General features: G+C 28.6%; 1 long non-coding RNA gene across 1 annotated transcript; it reads right to left on the reverse strand.

The window, feature by feature from the left end:
- Positions 1–10,496: 10,496 nt before the first annotated feature.
- LOC127087080 (uncharacterized) lies at positions 10,497–14,534 on the reverse strand. The gene is made up of 2 exons (XR_007789773.1): positions 13,419–14,534; positions 10,497–10,913 (listed from the first exon to the last, which is right to left on the reverse strand). It is a non-coding gene; the product is annotated as an uncharacterized LOC127087080 (long non-coding RNA).
- Between the last annotated feature and the right edge of the window lie 4,773 nt (positions 14,535–19,307).

A 19,307-nucleotide genomic window follows, 5' to 3' on the forward strand; every position in this document is an offset into this window, starting at 1 on the left:
ATACTCTCCAAGCCACCGAACGGCAACTGATCCAGAATAGGAATACCCACAAGATGAGCATACTCCTCGAGGGTAGGCAACAACTGAAAGTCTGGAAAAGTGAAGCAGCGATACAGAGGATCATAAAACTGCACCAGAGTACCCATCAATCCTTCATCCACCTGAGTAGTCAGAAGCGGAAGAAGCTTTCCAAAACGAGCCTTGAAACCCAAGGGATCCAATACATAGGATGTCAGATTCCTTAACTCTTTCAGATCGGGTTGTCTGAAGTTGTACTTCTTCGTATGCCTTTTTTGTCTTTCCATATCTGAAAATTTTGCAAATAAACCCCTTAAGTTCCTTGAAAATTTTCTTTTTCTGATGATATGGATGCAGATGAATGCGTGAATGCATGAATGCAACAATCACACTCAAGGATCAATCAAAGCACACCAAGCAAAGGTCATGGGATGGTTCATATTATCCCTAATATCAATCATCCATTTTGGTGGATTATGGTTTTCACCTTATCAACACCCAAGTTCCATTGATATTAACGATATATGAACCGGCTCAACCATCCTTAATATCAATCATCCATTTTGGTGGATTATGGTTTTCACCTTATCAACACCCAAGTTCCATTGATATTAACGATAATTGAACCGGCTCAACCATCCTTAATATCAATCATCCATTTTGGTGGATTATGGTTTTCACCTTTATCAACACCCAAGTTCCATTGATATTAACGATAGTTGAACGGATCAACCATGAATCGCGGGTTTGTTGTGAGTCACGAGCATGGAGCCTCGGTTAAGAACCACCCAACGGGAGTGTACTATGGTTTAAACCTGCCGAACATGTTCTACAAGAGGTTCCCATAGTCATCATCCCATCTTTCGAATATTATCGGAGGAACGAATACTCGTATTCCAAAAATATTCTCAAGAGAGACTCTTATGAGTGTAGTATCGCGTAACAATCGCATCAAATCTAACATTTGAACGATCTCCGCACTACGTCCTAAAATAGGCCAAGATGGGTTTGGTAAACTAAGGTCCTTGGCTTCTATGGCACATGTTGAAAGAATAATGTCTAACCACAAATAACTCGTGTGACATTATTAATCCAACATGACCTCCACCAAGTGAATGGACTCGCAAGTCAACTTGCTAAGGAATAACTCCACACAAGTCGACGAGACTATGCCATTCTCCTATCATAAGTGCACTCGAGTTCGGGTATAGAACTCATCTCACAGAGATCACCAAAGCATGCAAGCAATTGATATATCAAGCAAATCAATCATTACAAACAATACAGTAATCCCAAATTTGCACAAAAATATGTCATAAACAATATATCACAACAAGTGTGAAAAGTTGGCAAACCCACTAGAGATATTATTCCCCAGCAGAGTCGCCACTTTTTTGTAGCGGTGTATTCAGTACCTTTAGATTTATTGACTAAATCAAAAGCAAAGCATACAAAGATAGAGTCGCCACCGCACTTCTATTTATCCAAAGGAATGACTAGAAAGAGAACAAAAGCCTAAGAAGTTTTACAAAGAAAACTACTAAAAAGGGTACAGAGATCTGGGTAAGGGGGTAATTATGTTGTGGGAAGGTGTTAGGCACCCACAACATCCTATGTACTCCTAGGGAACCCTTTTCACAACTTGTTGTAAAAAGTATTGTTTATGAAAATATTTATTGTGCAAACATGAGGGAAGAGGTAAATCTACAAATTTTATTATTTTTGTGTTTGGATGGAAGAATCCATTGCCTACGTACCATTGAAGGATCAAAACCTCGTAGTTCGGCTAAAAGATTTCCAAAAAGATGAGTGGATTGATTTAAACAAAAGCACTAAGGTCTTTCATTATCAAAGGGAGAACACTCGACCTGAACCAACAATCCACCATGTGAGGATGGCTTCAACATACTAGTGAGGGGTTAACCCTATAATAAGTATGGAAGACTTATGATCAACTCACTAAGGATGCGGTGAGATTTACATCAACCACTAAGATAATTCAGATCTATGGCTAATGCATGAAAACTTATCAAGAAGTGGACAAAAGCCACAAAAACCATTGAGTGGGTGGAATTAACCAATTAGAGTATTCACAAAGTATGATCAAAGTATGAGTTAAGTTCAATTACAATGATTGTTTAATGAAAAGAAATTCGAAAAGTCAAAGGCATATGGCCTAGGTTTCTAATTTGAAAAAAAGAATCAGAAGTTTGCACAATTTTGGTTTCTTTTGGTTTAAAGATGAAAAGGGTTCAAGGTTAAACAGGTCAAGGATAAGGGACAAAGCCACAAATAGGAGTTGCTTTCTCAAGATCATAGGAATGATCCAAGTAAGTTCCTTTGGAATTAGGCAACAAGCATAAACAAATAAGCAAGCTCAAAGGAGCAACAAAAACTAGAAATGGATTGCCAATAAATGGTCTTACATCCAACTCCGAAAACGGAACGGGAAACGGAGTGTCAATCAATGGTCTTACGTCCAACTCCACAAAACAAACAAAACAGGAAATGGAAACAGACAGCCAATCAATGGTCTTACATCTGACTCACAGAAGAAATAAAACAGGAAATGGAGTGCCAACCAATGGTCTTATATCCGGCTCCACAAAACAAATAAAACAGGATATGGAGTGCCAATCAATGGTCTTATATCCAGCTCCCCAAAAGGAACAGGAAACAGATAGCCAATCAATGGTCTTACATCTGACTCCTCAATCAAAGCAAATGACAAGTGTGAAACAACATGCAAGACAATATGCCAAAGTAATATGCAAAAGCAAACACAAGCAATCAATTAGCACACTCTATACACAAGCAAGAGGCTCAATCAAAGTTGGGCTTTAGTCAAGGGGTCATATCAACCTTGACAAACAAGCCAATACTGTTAAGGGTGTTCAGGACTCTTAACCTCTGACATTGAACGTCAGGGTGAGCAGATGAAATGGGAAATGAGGATTAGACCTCATAGCTCTTAACCCTGGCCTGGGTGAGCTTGAATCAAAGAAGACGTGGGAGTTCAGAATGAGGAACTCTATTCCACTTGACTGACTCTATATACAATGATCTTGGGTTAGGTTCAAGAGCTTCAGCATGTAGTGCGAGCATAATGAACGACTCAAACGATTAGCAGGGGATTGATTGCTAATCCCTTCTATCTGCCAATTGCCTCTTCACTTAGGAGGACTTGAAGTACAAGGCACCAATATAAACAATCACAGACATTGCCTCTTAAGGAGGACTTCAGCCAAATGCCTGCCAAAAGAAACGACAGGGCTTCCAGACTACATGGAGTTAAGAAGTTACCTAAGTGGTATGCCAACCACAAGCAAAGCAAAGCTCAAATAATGAGCTAAAGCGACTAATGTACCTGTGTGAAAAGCTAAACAATCAGTATTCACATTCAGACAAACAATCAATAGACAAACAACAGTGGTTTCCAAGATACACAACATGCAAGTCATAAAAGGCACTCATTCAAATGAGTCCACCACCAAAAGACCTACAACACAAACAACATTAGTTAAACAAAGCAAATTGCATCTCAAGCAAGGAGATCACACCATCCATTTAGAATTAATTGCTTGAACCTGAAATGCAAAGCTCAAAATGTGAGTACAAACCACTAGTGCAAAGACTAGGGTCAAAGGTAAAGTAAAAAGTCAAAACAGCAACCAATATTTCACATGAAGCTCATTTATTCAAGCAAGAACATGTCCTAAAAAGGACCAAGTCAAAAGCATTAAGCAAAGTCATCACATGAGCAAGATATGGCAAAGGCAATTACAAAGCACACAATTGGATATCAAGAATCAAAATTCCACATTAAAACAGAAATGAATCAAATGATCATGAAAAAATTTATGTGCACACAACATGTTAAACACAATCATCATGCCAAAAATTATAATTAGAGAAGCTCATTTGACATGGCAATGAAAATGAACAAGTATGACATCAAATTGTGTGACACACATTGTCACACCAAATATCCATGTGTCTAAAACAGAGAAGGAATGTGCTAAAAATGCCAAATAAAATCTCACACATCATGTAACATGTTAGGAATCAGCATACCAAATTTCAAAGCAATTGGCCAATGTATGAGCATTTCACATCAATTTGAATGAAGCATGATACATTTGCATACATGTTCACATAATCAATCACATTCAAAATTCCAGCAATGGTAAAATCAGAAAATCAATATCACAAAATAATAGACATCTCAATGAACATGTGAAAAAAAATTTGGAATTATTTGGAATCATTTTCTATTTTTGGTGATTTTTTGAATGAACATGAAAATAAAATGGAAATAATGTGTGAAGCATGGAAGTAATATGAAATGAATATGAAATTGGAAACAAGCATCAGTCAGGATTCGAACCAAGGACACAAAGGCTACAGGCACGGCAAGCAAAACACAGTCGTTTTGTCTAATTGAGAAATCATAATTGGAAAATAAAAGTAACATGGCGCGGATTCGAACACACGAGGCAAAGGCTAATAGCGCGCTAACAGTGTAATTCAAAAGCTGAACCAGTAAACCCTAGACTATTCATGCACGGCGGCTTGGACGGTGGTTTCCACCGTCTTCTTCATGAAGACGGTGGTGCTACAGTGTACATACATCAAAAATTTTCCAGAAACGTGCAAAAATTATATCATTCGAAAGCTTATTCCATGTACAACACGAATCCAGGCTCAATTCACATTAATTCCTCATAACCAGTGCAAATCGAAGAGAAACATAAATGCATTCAAAACTTCTACTCAGCATAACTCAATCAATACTCAACCATTTCAAATTCTAAAAGCATCAGGATTATCAGCATGAAGAGATCTATCTAAACATGGCAATAAAATGAAGAAAGGTGATGATCGAATTGTAACCTCTTGAAGAGCAGAATGATGAAATCGTGGATCCAAGCTATCAAAAGTGTCCAGATCTTCTCCCTTACTCTTGTTATGAGGCTTGATGTAGAAATTGAGGCTTGAAATGTACTGGATCTTGATCAGATTTCAACTTCCATCTTCATGTTCTTGAGCTTGAGATGCTTGATTCTGGCTCGAATTCTTCAAATCAAAGCTTGATCCATACTCAATCACACTCCATAAACCAGAATATGCAAGAAAATTACTATGCTATGTGAAGAATTTTGAAGTTTGAGATGAGAGAAAATTTGGAGGGAAAACTCAAATCTAGATCTAGAATGTGTGTGTTCTGAAAATTCTGTTAGGATTAAGGCTTTATACTATGTACTAATCATGCTGAAAATGTAATTAGGCAATGGTTAATGAAAAGTTAGTGAGAATGAGGTGCATGGCAAAATTAGCAAAAACACCCTTGCATGGTGAAAGCATACGTGAACAGTGCTATATGGATGCTCAAAATCATTTAAAATCATCTCATGCACATGTTGGAATTGGAATTTTGTTCATATGATGCACCAAATTTGAATTTGGTATTTTCCCTCTAAAATAGACATGCATGAACAAATGATCATGTGATTAAATTTCATGCAATGCAATGTTGGATTTGGAAAATATGAATCATAAGGAGCATAATGCAAAAAGAGGCACTCAAATTGGAGCTTTGGATCAAAAGTTATGGCATTTGTAAGTTCCATGCACACATGGTAATCATTTGGCCATATCTTCTCAACCATTCATTAGATGCTCATGATCTTAGACTTTTTGGAAATGGGAGAGAAAGATATTCAACTTTCATGTTGGACAAAATTTCATTTGAAGCTTCTTTGATGTAGGAAAGTCAAGTTGAATTTGATCCAAAAACTTGCCATTTTTGGAAACTTGAAATTATAGGTTACTTTCCATTTTAGGAAACTTTTGATTTGACTTCAAATTCTTCAATATAAGTGTTTGACATGATGAATAAGCATTGTTGGAACATGAATGAGATGAAGAAATCCAATTTCCCAGTTCAAAACCCACAGTTGACTTTTCAGTTGACTGCATTGGTCCTTAGATGACCTGAAAATGCCTGATGAATTTGGGCCCTTGCCACTTGATGAATTGGCTTCACAATGGAACCATAGCTCATATAAGATCAATAAAATGATCACATGATCTTTATCTCAAGGAGAACGCCTCATCTCTTGTACCATGGATTCACCTGATGCCTTGACCTGTGCTTGCTTAAGCTACAAAACAAAAGGTTAGATGACATATTTTTGTACTTTTTGGTTAGTAAACAAATGAGATAAGCAATGATATACAATGCAAACATGTTTGGTGATCAAGAATCACTCAAAGAGATATCCCACCCACAGGTAAAGGAAGCAAGATGCTTGTTGATCCTTGAGGCTTATGCAGTGATGCTATGATGCCATGAGGGATCTTAGGGTCAAAAATTGGGTCTTACAGGTGTAAGTCTAAAAGTCTTACACCAAATCTAAATTGTTAATATGAATAAATCAAACAGTCCTTTAAGTAGCCTATTTTTTTTTTAAAAAATAAACGATCATGTTTTTTATTTATTTAATATGACTGTTTGATTCGATCCTATTAACGGTTAAGATTTGGTGTAAGTCTTTTAGACTTACACCTGGTGTCGACGAATCCTAACTTAATAACATGACACCTCCGATAATTTTTCATCACAAATGCGTATAACAAAATTCATCATTGGATTGAAAACTATTATCATATAGATCATCTTTATAAAATTTAACATCAATAAAAAATCATTTGATATGTCAACGAGATGCATAAAAGTAACGTCTAACAAAACTTTAACAAAATTGTTAATTTCGATTCTTATCTTTAACATATCAAAAATTTTTTTATTGATGTTAAATTTATAGAAATGATCTATATGATAATACATTTCAATCTAATGGTGTATTTTATTATGAGTTTAATTGAAATACACTGACAGTGTAAAGAGATTTTACAACATCAGTTAATCATAGCCGTCGGATATTAAAAGAAGTTTGACTTTTATTTCAAAAATCTATAAAGTAATACAAACGGATGATGGTGATGAATCGAAGGTGTAAAACTTTTTACACTGACAGTGTATAGTAATTAATCTCTTTTATTATACAGATATGCGGTAAAAAGCTATCAGAGGTGTCACGTTATTAAGTTTGACACCTTGATATCATTTGATCATGACCTATATATATATATATATATATATATATATATATATATATATATATATATATATATATATATATATATATATATAGTCAGAATCAAATGACATCAATGTGTCAAACATAATAACATGACACCTCCGATAATTCTTTATCGTATATTCATATAACAAAATTCACTATTGGATAGAAATCTATTATCATATAGATCATGTATATAAAATTTAATATCAATCGAAAATCATTTGATATGTTAACAAGATACATAAAAACGAACATCTTACAAAATTTCATGAAAATCGTTAACTTTTATCATTCATTTTTAACATATCAAATTATTTTTGATTGATGTGAAATTTTATATGCGCGATCTATATGATAATAGCTTTCAGTGCAACAATGTAGTTTCTTAAACGGGCACAAGGTGAAGAGTTATCAAATGTGTCATGTTACTAAATTTGACATCTTTGTGTCATTTGATCCTCACACACACACACACACACACACATATATATATATATATATATATATATATATATATATATATATATATATATATATATATATATATATATGTTTATTTATATAAATAAGAAAATCATAACATCAAATTTATATTGTTTCTAAGTTTTTGAATGAAAAAATTGTAAATCTTTTCAAGTAGATCTTCTATTATAATATATTAAAATGGAGCCTCATACTATTTTGTTGACAAATCATTCACTTATCCGCCAAATCACTAAAAATTTGATGTGACACTCTTCAAACACTAAACTTCTTTTATTTATATAAGAAAAATGTGTAAGGTTTCATCTAAAAATTATTTTAATTAAAACACTTCTATTTTTATATTTCATGACTTATTCCCTTTTATTACTCTAACAAAAAATTATGTATATTAATTGATTTATTTCTCTTACTTCTCCATTCCATATATAATGTTATATACTTATATAAATTGTACGTCCACATCAAAACTCAAACTATTAAATTTTTATTATATTTTATATTGCACATTCTAATGTCTTTAATAAATATTACATTAATTAATTTTCAAATAATTCAATAAACACTATGAGAGTTGATTCAATTCTTACAAAAATTAAATTAATCAGTTTCAAATAATTCAACAAAAAATTATGAGAACTAATTCAATTTTTATAAAAATAAAAATAATTGTTTGTCTCTTAATAAAAATAATAACATTGTTACAATCAAATCACTCACAAAAAAAAAATAAACGATTTTGTAATAACAAGTATAAAGATACATTTTGTTTTATTTTTCTTATACTAATCATAATTTCTATTTCTTTTCATATCTATCTTTTTTTTGTCTCTATCAACATTTATAAAAAAAATACATTATATAATATTTTACTCCATAAAAAATTATGCATCTATCAATTTTAAAACCATAATAACAACTGAAAGAAACACATTATAATGTTTAAAATAAAGTAGTCAAGTAATACTTCTAAATAGACAAACAAATGCTTCAATATCTTTTTAAAAATATAATTCTTATTTATAAATGCGGTTTGTAATAATAATTATAAAGATACAATTTATTTTATTTTTCCTATACTATTCATAATTGTTTTTGTATCTATCAATATTTCTCAAAAAGAAAAAACAGTATATAATATTTTATTCCATAATCAATTATGCATAAAATAGTTTTTAAAAAAACCATTCGCATGTATCAGTTTTAAAACCATAATAACAACAGAAAAAACCACTATATAATGTTTAAAATAAAGTAGTCAAACAATACTTCTAAATAGGCAAATAAATACTTTAATATTTTTTTTTAAAATAAAATTCTTATTTATAAATTCAGTTATATGCTATAAAATTTAACTTCAAATATTATATCTCATTACAATGCTAAAAGAATTATTAAACAATTCTTTCAAATTTAACTTATAATTTTTAAATAGACGAACAAATATTTCAAATTGTTTTTAATATATTATTTTAAATTATAACTACATATACATATTACAGATTAAACCATAAATTTTTAACTATAGTTTAGAATTTATTATATTCTAATATTCTATAATGTATTATTAAATTGAAACAATTGAAATTGAAATGGTAATTCAATTAACTTAAATCAATTGTAAATGTTGAAAATTAATGATAAAATAAAATCTCAATTATAACATATTAAAACTGAAAACTTGTTAACACGTCATTCACTTATTGACCACATCTTTAATAGTATGATGTGATAATATTCCAAACACAACATTCTAAAATTTATTTTAATAATATAGGTAACATTTCATCTATAAATTCTTTTAATTAAAACTGTTCTATTTTTATATTTCATGACTTATCCCCTTCTATTCCTCTAACTAAAAATCATGAATATTCATTGATTTATTTCTGTTACTTCTCCATTTCATATATAATATTATATACTTATATAAATTGTACATCTACATCATACATCAAAACTCAAACTATTAAATTTTTATTATATTTTCTATTGCGCACTCTAATTTATTTAATAAAAATTAAATTAATTAATTTTCAAATAATTTGATTAACACTATAAGAGTTGATTCAAATCTTGCAAAAATTAAATTAATCAATTTTCAAATAATTTGATAAAAAATAATGAGAACTAATTTAATTTCTATAAAAATATTTTTTTTGTCTCTTAATACAAATAATAACATTGTTACTATCAAATCATTCACAAAAAAAGAAAATCAATTTTGTAATAACAATTATAAAAATACATTTTTTTTATATTAATCATAATTTTTCTTTTTTTTGTATCTATCTTTTTTTTCTCTATCAACATTTATACAAAAAAATACATTATATAGTATTTTACTCCATAAAAAAATTATGCATAAAATAGATTTTAAAAAATGCATTCGCATGTATCAGATTTAAAAACATAATAACAAAAGAAAAAATCACATTATAATATTTAAAATATAGTAGTCAAACAATACTTCTAAATACTTCTAAATAAGCAAACAAATACTCCAATATTCTTTTTAAAATATAATTCTTATTTATAAATGTAGTTATATGTTATAAAATTTAACTTCAAATATTAAATCTCATTACAATGCTAAAAGAATTATCATTTTTTTTTTAAATTTAATTTATAATTTTCAAATAGACAAACAAATATTTCAAATTACTTCTAATATATTATTTTAAATTATAATTACATATATATGTTACAAATTAAACCATAATTTTTCAACTATAGTTTATAACTTATTATATAATAATATTCTATAATGTATTATTAAATTGAAATAACTAAAATTGAGATTGTAATTCAATTGAATTCAATCAATTGTAAATTGTTAAAAATTAGTGTCAAAATAAAATCTAAATTATATAATATTTATAAAACACTAATCTCAATCCCATATAACGTTTACATAAAAAAAATTACGAACTCTCTCATTCCATATCACAATAAAAGTTTCATTATGCCAAGAATATTAGAGTGGTGAAAAAAAATCAAATTAACTATTGCTTCTCTTAAAATAAATGACACAAATAAGATGACATTGCTTCTATTGATTGCAACTCTTGCCTCTCTTTCTTCCTCTAAATGAGAACATTTACTCTAATACCAGTTATTAGAATTTTTTTCTAGTTTCCATATTAAAAAAAATGATTAGGAAATGCCATCACCTGAAGCTAAGCAGAGACACAGAGATCCCAAATAAAAGTGTGTAGGTGTCAGTAGAATCTCAAACAAAATAATGATTTTTATGAATGATCCCTACAGAACCAATAAGAGAGAAAGAGAATAAATAGGTAGTACAAAGAAGTAGGGCAAGATGTTGATGATATATCTTGGACACACAGAAGAGCCTGTGTATGTGTGTGTACTGTGTAGCACAGATTAGAGAGAATATGTGAACCAAAATTGTACAGCAATGCCAACACAACATAACTTTTTTCTATCACTTTCATCAACTATGAACAAAACAATTTTTAATTATATTTTTAACCAATGGTTAAAAATTTGTGGATAGGTTAGTTTTTGAGATTATATTAATTTAAAAATTATTTTAGATATTTTTTAATGACAAATAAAATATAAATGCATCTAAAAAAAATTAAAAAAGAAGATATAGAACAGAAATCCCAATCAAAATATAACATAAAACAATCAGACAAATACATAAAGGAAAAAAAAATAGAGTATCAAAAGTTTTCGAAACAAAGAAAATAACAAAAACACACCTGTCAAATACATAGAAAAAACAAAAAAAAAATCAAAAATCAAAAGTTAAGCAACAACATCAATAATCGTTTAAAGACCAACAACACCAATAATTAAGCAAGAAACCTCTTGAAAGAACCGACCGAAAGAAAACAAACAAGGCTACTAACAATTGAAAGAATGACAGTTGATCACCCAACCCACCCCTATTTACCTAAACACTTGAACGAGTATTCCTTCCAATCTAGTAGTGAAAAATTAGTGTCTGATGCAAGCGAACGAACTCACTTCTAAAACAATAACTAATCATGTTTCGTCCCGTAATTCACCGACAATCTTTTTTGATAGAAAATAATTTATTTCGCATTGGACAAATAATCCATAGCACATGATTTATTCTTTGGTTTGCTCCTTTACTTTGAGTAAGAGATTTTAACCTAAACAAACAAATATTTTCATTTTCACAATTTTTTTTATAAGGAAGAAGAATGTAATAAAGTGAACACAAAGATACTCAATCCCAATAAAGGAAGAACAAGAACGAACTACAAAATAGAAAACTGACCAAAAAATCAAACACTAAGTCAATCCCAAACTGAAAATTTCACAACAAAAATAATATACTTACTCCCTTTTACCCCACCTTTAAACAATATGTTATTTCGAATTAACCAAATAACCCTCACAACCTATAACCAAATCAAAATTATCCACTTTTTTTTTGTCTCGTCTTCCATAAAGACTCAAACAACAAAAGATAATCAAAAATAAAAAATGTCAAACTAATAGGATTTACCCCTAACCAATTCAAAATAGAATACCAAATCCTAGCGGCCACCATACAATCAATAAATAAATGAAGATGAATCTCTTTCGGATCAAAAACATAAGAGACAAATCAGATAATACGCTTTAGAAATAACGCCTCACTTTCCGAAGTCGTTCCTCCATCCAAACAAAACAACCTCCATCCAAACACTTTAATATTAGAAGAAAATTATTAGAAGGAACATTTTCACAATCATTTAGACATTGACACCCTTATGTAATGTAAGGATTAGTGCTAAGAGATTAGTTTCCCTTAATAGAATTGAATTGGAATAGTCATCTATATATTATTTAATTTTATTTAAATATTTAAGCACTATATCAAAAGAGTAAATAATTGATGAGTTGAAATATCTCTGCAATTGAGATGACTTAGCAATATGATGCAAGAGTACAATCTCACAGCCATGAGTACTATACTATAATGTATAGTGAGTCAGTGCATGCTAAAACCAAGCTTTTACAAGTAAGAATCTGACACAATGTACTCTCTGATTTTCCATATTCAATTCCCAACTTACCTTCAATTTTCATTCATCATCATCATATCTAAACCACATGGAACAACAATCTCCATACTCTAAATTTCTTTAATTAATTCATGCATACATATATAATTAATATTAAACTTTAGCTAGTAATTAACAAAGAGTGCTCATGGGAACTCCAATTCTAACCACTTCCCCAAAACAAAGAAACACATTTATCTTTAAGAATCTGCATCTCAAGGTAATTAACAATTCACAAATATCTCATCCCTCTATAGTATAGAGAAAATATTTTTGTTCAATATGAATATATAATTAATCAGGTAAAAATATAAATGTATACAATATGGTTATAAATCTTATATCAGCAAATTATACTAATCAAATTAACAAAACAAAAAAAAATTATATCATCTTTCACTAAATGACCTAAAAATCTCAAATATTAATTTCTCTATTTATAGTTTATTCCCTTTGGATTGGATAAGGTTATATTTCCATATAAATAAATTTAAAAAAATTTAAAAAGACAGCATTATTACTCCAGTTAGTATTTCTGTTGTAAGAGAATATTCATAGATCTGTTTGAAGTCAGCACAAAAAAGAACCTAAAACATTAACAGCCACACTCCACTCATTATTGTCTACAAATCTATAACATCTAATTATGAAATCATAAACAATATTTTGTAGTTAATAATAACAAGAAAAAACTCATACAACAAATTAAAAAAAAAACCACCTGAAAGAAATCATAAGAGTCTTGTGAATATTTTTGTTCAGGATCTTCTTATAAAGTCGTTTATGGCTGATGCAGCATCATCAAGATTCTCATTTCAAACCATCAATGGAGATTATAGGTTTTCCATCATCATTCACATGTGAATCTTGATGATGCCACATCTGCAAACAACGACTATGATCATCATCAATCAATCTTCAACCTCTAGCTCCACCATATAAAAAAGTTTCATAGGTTACTATATATATAAAGACCAATCTCCAAAGATAAAAATGAAAGAAAAGGAAAGAATAGAATAGAAAAGAAAGAAGGGTTCACATAAAATTGAGATATTTTTTTATATACATGTGGACAAGGCCACGAGGAGAAGATGACGTGGCAAGATATAAGTGGTTAGAATGAGTTTAACACACGAGGAACTTTGAAAGGAATCTATACTCATTTGAACTCAGTTCATACTTCAACTCAACAACAAAACAAAACAAAATTTCAATTTTTTATCAATAAAGTGAACAAATATAAAATTAATTGGATCAACTTCTTCATAAACAACAACAACAAAAGCATGCTTTCTTTACCTTCAAAGATCAAAGATAACCTAAACAAATCTTATTCAAAAGTAGGTTAACCATACTTTCAAAGCCTTTTCCCCTTAATCAAGAGACTTCAAATTTTAAAATAAAAAATAATCAAAGGTATAGGATAAAACCTAGGTTGCTCTAAGAATTTAAGAAACTTTTTTTATGGAAAACTAAAGATATATATTAAGGATGTATGGTTGAAATAGATCATGTAAAATCTGAATAAATAGAAAAACTCCTGAGATCTAACTTTGAGAGGAAAGAAAAGGAGAGAAAAAAAAGTGAGAAAAGAGAGAGAAGAAAGGATGAATTAGAATGAAAACTGTAGAGGGCACAAATATATAGAGAAATGAATGAGTGTATGTGTTGGTTGAAAAATATATTGGTTATGCAATTGGTGGTTTAATTTGTTTTCTTTTTATTCTTATTGGTTGGACATAGCTGTATAGAATGGTAGTGTACTAAATGTTCTACATGTGGCCAGATACACATTTTTAATCTTTGCCAAACCCTAATTTTAATGGCTTCGTGAGGATCTAGCTCACTTTCCTCATGATGTGGATCACCACGTTTATATTAATAAATCGGATATTCTTTATAGGCAGCAAGAGCTTAATAGTACTATATACTCAGAATTGGATTTGATACAAAAATATTTGGTTAAATTGGATGAGACCTTCACCATCTCAAGTAGTCTTGAGGTGTGCTTGTGGTTTTTCATTTTTTATTTTGAAAATTTTAACAATAAAAAACAATTTTACTTTTGAGTTATGAAAATTTTAAAAGTTAAAATCAATTTCAAATATAAAAATAAAAATTTATTGTAAATATATCTTAATTCAAATAATTTATATTATTGAGTTTGTGAGATATTTATTTAGTAATAATTTTTATAATTGTGGTTAAAAGTAATTGTTGTTGGATGACCTTTTTTTACCGTGATGTGGATTTTTTATGGTTAAAATAATGATTAGAATACATAGGTCAACTCAAGACAATTTATAAAATTGATTTTGATTTCTCTCCTCTCCTTTTTTTTCTCTATTTCTCTTTCTCATCTCTATCTATCTCTTAATGTTTCTCTCTCTTAAACAAATATGATTTTATAATGATGAAAGAGTGAGTTAAAAGAGAGATAGAGAAGAAGGAGAGGAATGGAGAAAAAAAGAGAAAGAGGGGAGCTAAATCCCTTATACTTTTATAAGAGTTCAATTAAAAAATATTTGATAAAATTATAACAAATTTTATATTTATAGTTGAATTTAACTTTTTTGAACTTTCAAGCTCAAAATTTTGAGACCTAAAACTTTGATTTAGGCTACATGTACTTTGAGTGATAATTTACAGTAATTAAATTGATGATTAAATATAGATGATGTGATGATCGATATAACGGTGATCGTGTTAGTGATAGTTAAAATGATTATCAAAAATAGGTGAAGTGATGATTGATATAATGGTGGTCGTTTATGGTCATGATGGTGGTTATTGATGGTTAAAGTGGTAATAAATAGTGATTTGAGATGAAAAGATTGGTGGTTGATCGACTGTAGCAGGTGGTTTAAGTGATAATTTACAAGAATTAAATTGGTGATTAAATGTAGATGATGTGATGATTGATATACGGTGATCTGATCGTGTTAGTGATGGTTAAATTGATTATCTAAAGTAGATAAAGTGATGATTGATATAATGGTGGTCGGCTATGGTCATAATGATGGTTGTTGATGGTTAAAGTGGTACTCCCTCCGTTTTATAAAAAATGTCATATTTGAATAATTTATGGTTTTTAATAAAATAATTGAATGTGTTGGTTTTGATGATAAAACTAATATCTTTTACTAAAATACTCCTATTAATTGTAGTTAAAAGAGTGGTTCGATAAAATAAAAGTTAATAAATAAGGATATGATAGTAAAAAAATAATAATAAATACTGCATTAAAATTATAAAACGATAATTATTTTAAGATAAGAAAAAAGTGAGAATGAGACGTATTTTATAAGACGGAGGAAGTAATAAATAGTGATTTGAGATTTGAGACAAAATGATTGATGGTTGACCATGATAATAGATGTTCCAATGATGATTAAAATAGTGGTTGACGATCATTATTGATGAGTTTTTTTTATAATTAAAAGCAAGTATATATAATTGTTAGTGACATCTTAGCATTAAAACAAAAACATAAGTTGATTTTAAAACAATGATTTTAAGTTTTTGTTGAAAACCATTTTAAAAATAAATAAAATATCAATTCAATCTTATTTAAGACGAATATATTTTAATTTTAAAATTAACTTTTGAAAAAAATAAAAAATTCACAATCAACTTGAATAAGAATCAATTTCACAATAATATTCTGCCTATTTGATAATTTTGCATATACTAATTGATAATTTTGCATATACTAATAAAAAATAAAAATGAAATATATAATAGTATTTTAAAATAAACCTCAATACTTGTATTTATTTGGTGGAGGATATATAAATTATCTAAATTTGAATTTTTAAATTTTACTTTTAAAAAATAGTTATTAAAAACACTTCTATCAGCAAATTCGATCTTAAATATTATAGTCTATTCATGTGAGAGATTAAAAATTGAACATTTATATTTTATAAATTTATCTTTAATTCTTTTTTTTTCTTGCAATTGTTAGATTTAAATTTTTCTTAAACCATAACAAAAAATTTAATAATCTTTGAACCATTGTTATTTAAAGAATGAATTTAGATTGATTAAAATAATCTTGAAAAAAATAGATAACAAAAGTATTAGTTCTATTAAAAATTAATTTATTAAAATATGGTAAAGACCCTTTCATAGGACAAGTTAAGTATCTAATTATATTTTGAAATTTCTATAATAAAAAATTATACAAATTAATAATGTGGCCAAAATGTATAATATGGCAATGGATATTTATTTTGATATTTTAAAGTGTCACGAGTAGGGAAGGTCCACTACGATAGGGAAGATTCCTTATTCCATGTATCTTTCAAATATGCTGTTAACTCAAATCTTTAGCTTTTAAATCATCAACACTTTCAATTCTATTAAAAATTACATTAAATAATATTTAAATTGCATCATGCATGCATTCTTCTATAATTAGTTTAAAAAAACTGTAAATGAGTAATGGGATGCCAAAAAGTGATTAGTTATGTGAGAGTGGTATTTTGGATAAGATTGTTTTAAAACCAATAGATATTATGGATAAGATTGTTTTTAAACAAAATAATAAGAACTAGTAAAGTACTTTCTCACTAATCAATAGTTGGAAATGATGTCATACAATCAATTATGACAATTTCTTTTAGCAATATAATGTATAATATTTTAAATAATTTTTAATTCAATATTTGTATTCTTACGATTAGATTGAGTATTATAATATTATAGGTTATAAGTGGTATTTTGATATATCTTTTGAGTATTTTATAATAGTGTATTTGTGATGTATTAGTTGATTTTTGTTTTTGGTTAAGTGATAGATGATTTCAGGATTTGTTTTTTCTTTTTTTTGTTGTTAATATCAGTTTTTTTTTTATTTAGAGATATTTTATTTTGGATGTTTTGATGTTTGTCTTATTTGTGCTTATTTGTATTTTTATCTAACGGTAAGTCATTCTTAGAATTTTTTTAATATATATATATATATATATATATATATATATATATATATATATATATATATATATATATATATATATATATATATATATATATATATATATATATATATATATATATATATATATATCAAAATAAATTATAAAATTTTAATTTAATAAAAAATATTTGATGTTAATGAGATATAATTTCTTATGAATATTATCAAACAGATTAATTTTGATGTATCTACGTGTATATATCAAATGATTTTAGATTAATTTAAATTTTAATACACATAATTTATTAAATAATAGTTATCAATTTGTTTTATTATATATATATATATATATATATATATATATATATATATATATATATATATATATATATATATATATATATAATTGTGAAATGTATTATATTATTAAGGTTGGTAATGTATTATTAGTTGATTATGTATATACTAAATTTTTAATAAAAATTCATTATGACAAGATGCCATAATCAACTATTTTAACAAAAATTCATATTAAATTAGCTATTTTATTAAAAATGACAAGAATCTACCATTAAACATTTTTGAAAAATCTATATTAGACAAATTTGTGATATGTGTACTTTTGTTGAATGTTGTGCCAACCCATCTGTGAAAAGTTAGGATTTCACTGATCAATAATGGGATTTTGATCTTTTGGAAATAGAATGGACCCCCTTTATTATTTTGCATCTACGTATCTAGTGTGAGGTTTGTTGTGCCACAAGTAGTAAGCATGTTGAAGAAACTCATGCATACACACCATCCCAAAATAACCAATTAGAGAGATAGGCTCTTTCCCAAAAAATTTACGATATGTCACATGTATGTTCAGTTAGGTACATGATTCTCTCAATGATCACCATTCACAATAAGTTTCTTGTTGGCATAATTGGCTTTTATTCACAATGTTTTTGTGCACTAGTCATTCTGGTTTTGTCAAGTTAAGTTGTAGGACGACATATTTTGAAGGTTTGATTCTAGATTTTTTAAAAATTGTGTTTGTAAAGATGGAAGGACACTTTGGTTTTAGACCACACATCTAACTCAATGTGTCCAACCTCAAAGACATCAAGCACGGGCTCCAAACTATAGGTTGGGACCTAATAAGCCATCAATCAAACAAGTTTGATTCTCTAGCTTGTTGCTCTAAAGTAATTATAAGCTCTCAATTTCAACCTAGTAGATTATTAATTTTTCAGCAGTTTTAAATTATGATTACGTGGAAAGGAAAATAGATTAGATAAATAGGAGTCAAATAATTAGAGATTGAAAAAGATCTAAGAGACTATGAGAAAAATTATTAAGAAAAATTTCAAAATTAATGATTTAGATGACTGGTCTTTGTTCTGGGTCGACCATATCGAGCTTGGCCGACCATATCGACCCTGGCCGACTATTATGAGAGAACAATAATCCTTCCCAAATCTTCTTATCACACGAGAATTCTCCTCATGACGATAACAAAGATCTCACCTGCAAGTGTATCCAACAACTCTCAACAGACCTCTCAAATAGCTGGATATGTCTAATTGCCTCCGACTGGAGCTCATATTCCACCTCTTGTTGCACAATCAAAATTCTTGTTTGGTTTCCAATTACTGTGTGCGAACCTTGGATTACAAGGCGCTAACGAGTTGTTGAATAACACGT

This window comes from Lathyrus oleraceus, chromosome 5 (genome assembly GCF_024323335.1).
Source record: "Lathyrus oleraceus cultivar Zhongwan6 chromosome 5, CAAS_Psat_ZW6_1.0, whole genome shotgun sequence".
NCBI lineage: Eukaryota > Viridiplantae > Streptophyta > Magnoliopsida > Fabales > Fabaceae > Lathyrus > Lathyrus oleraceus.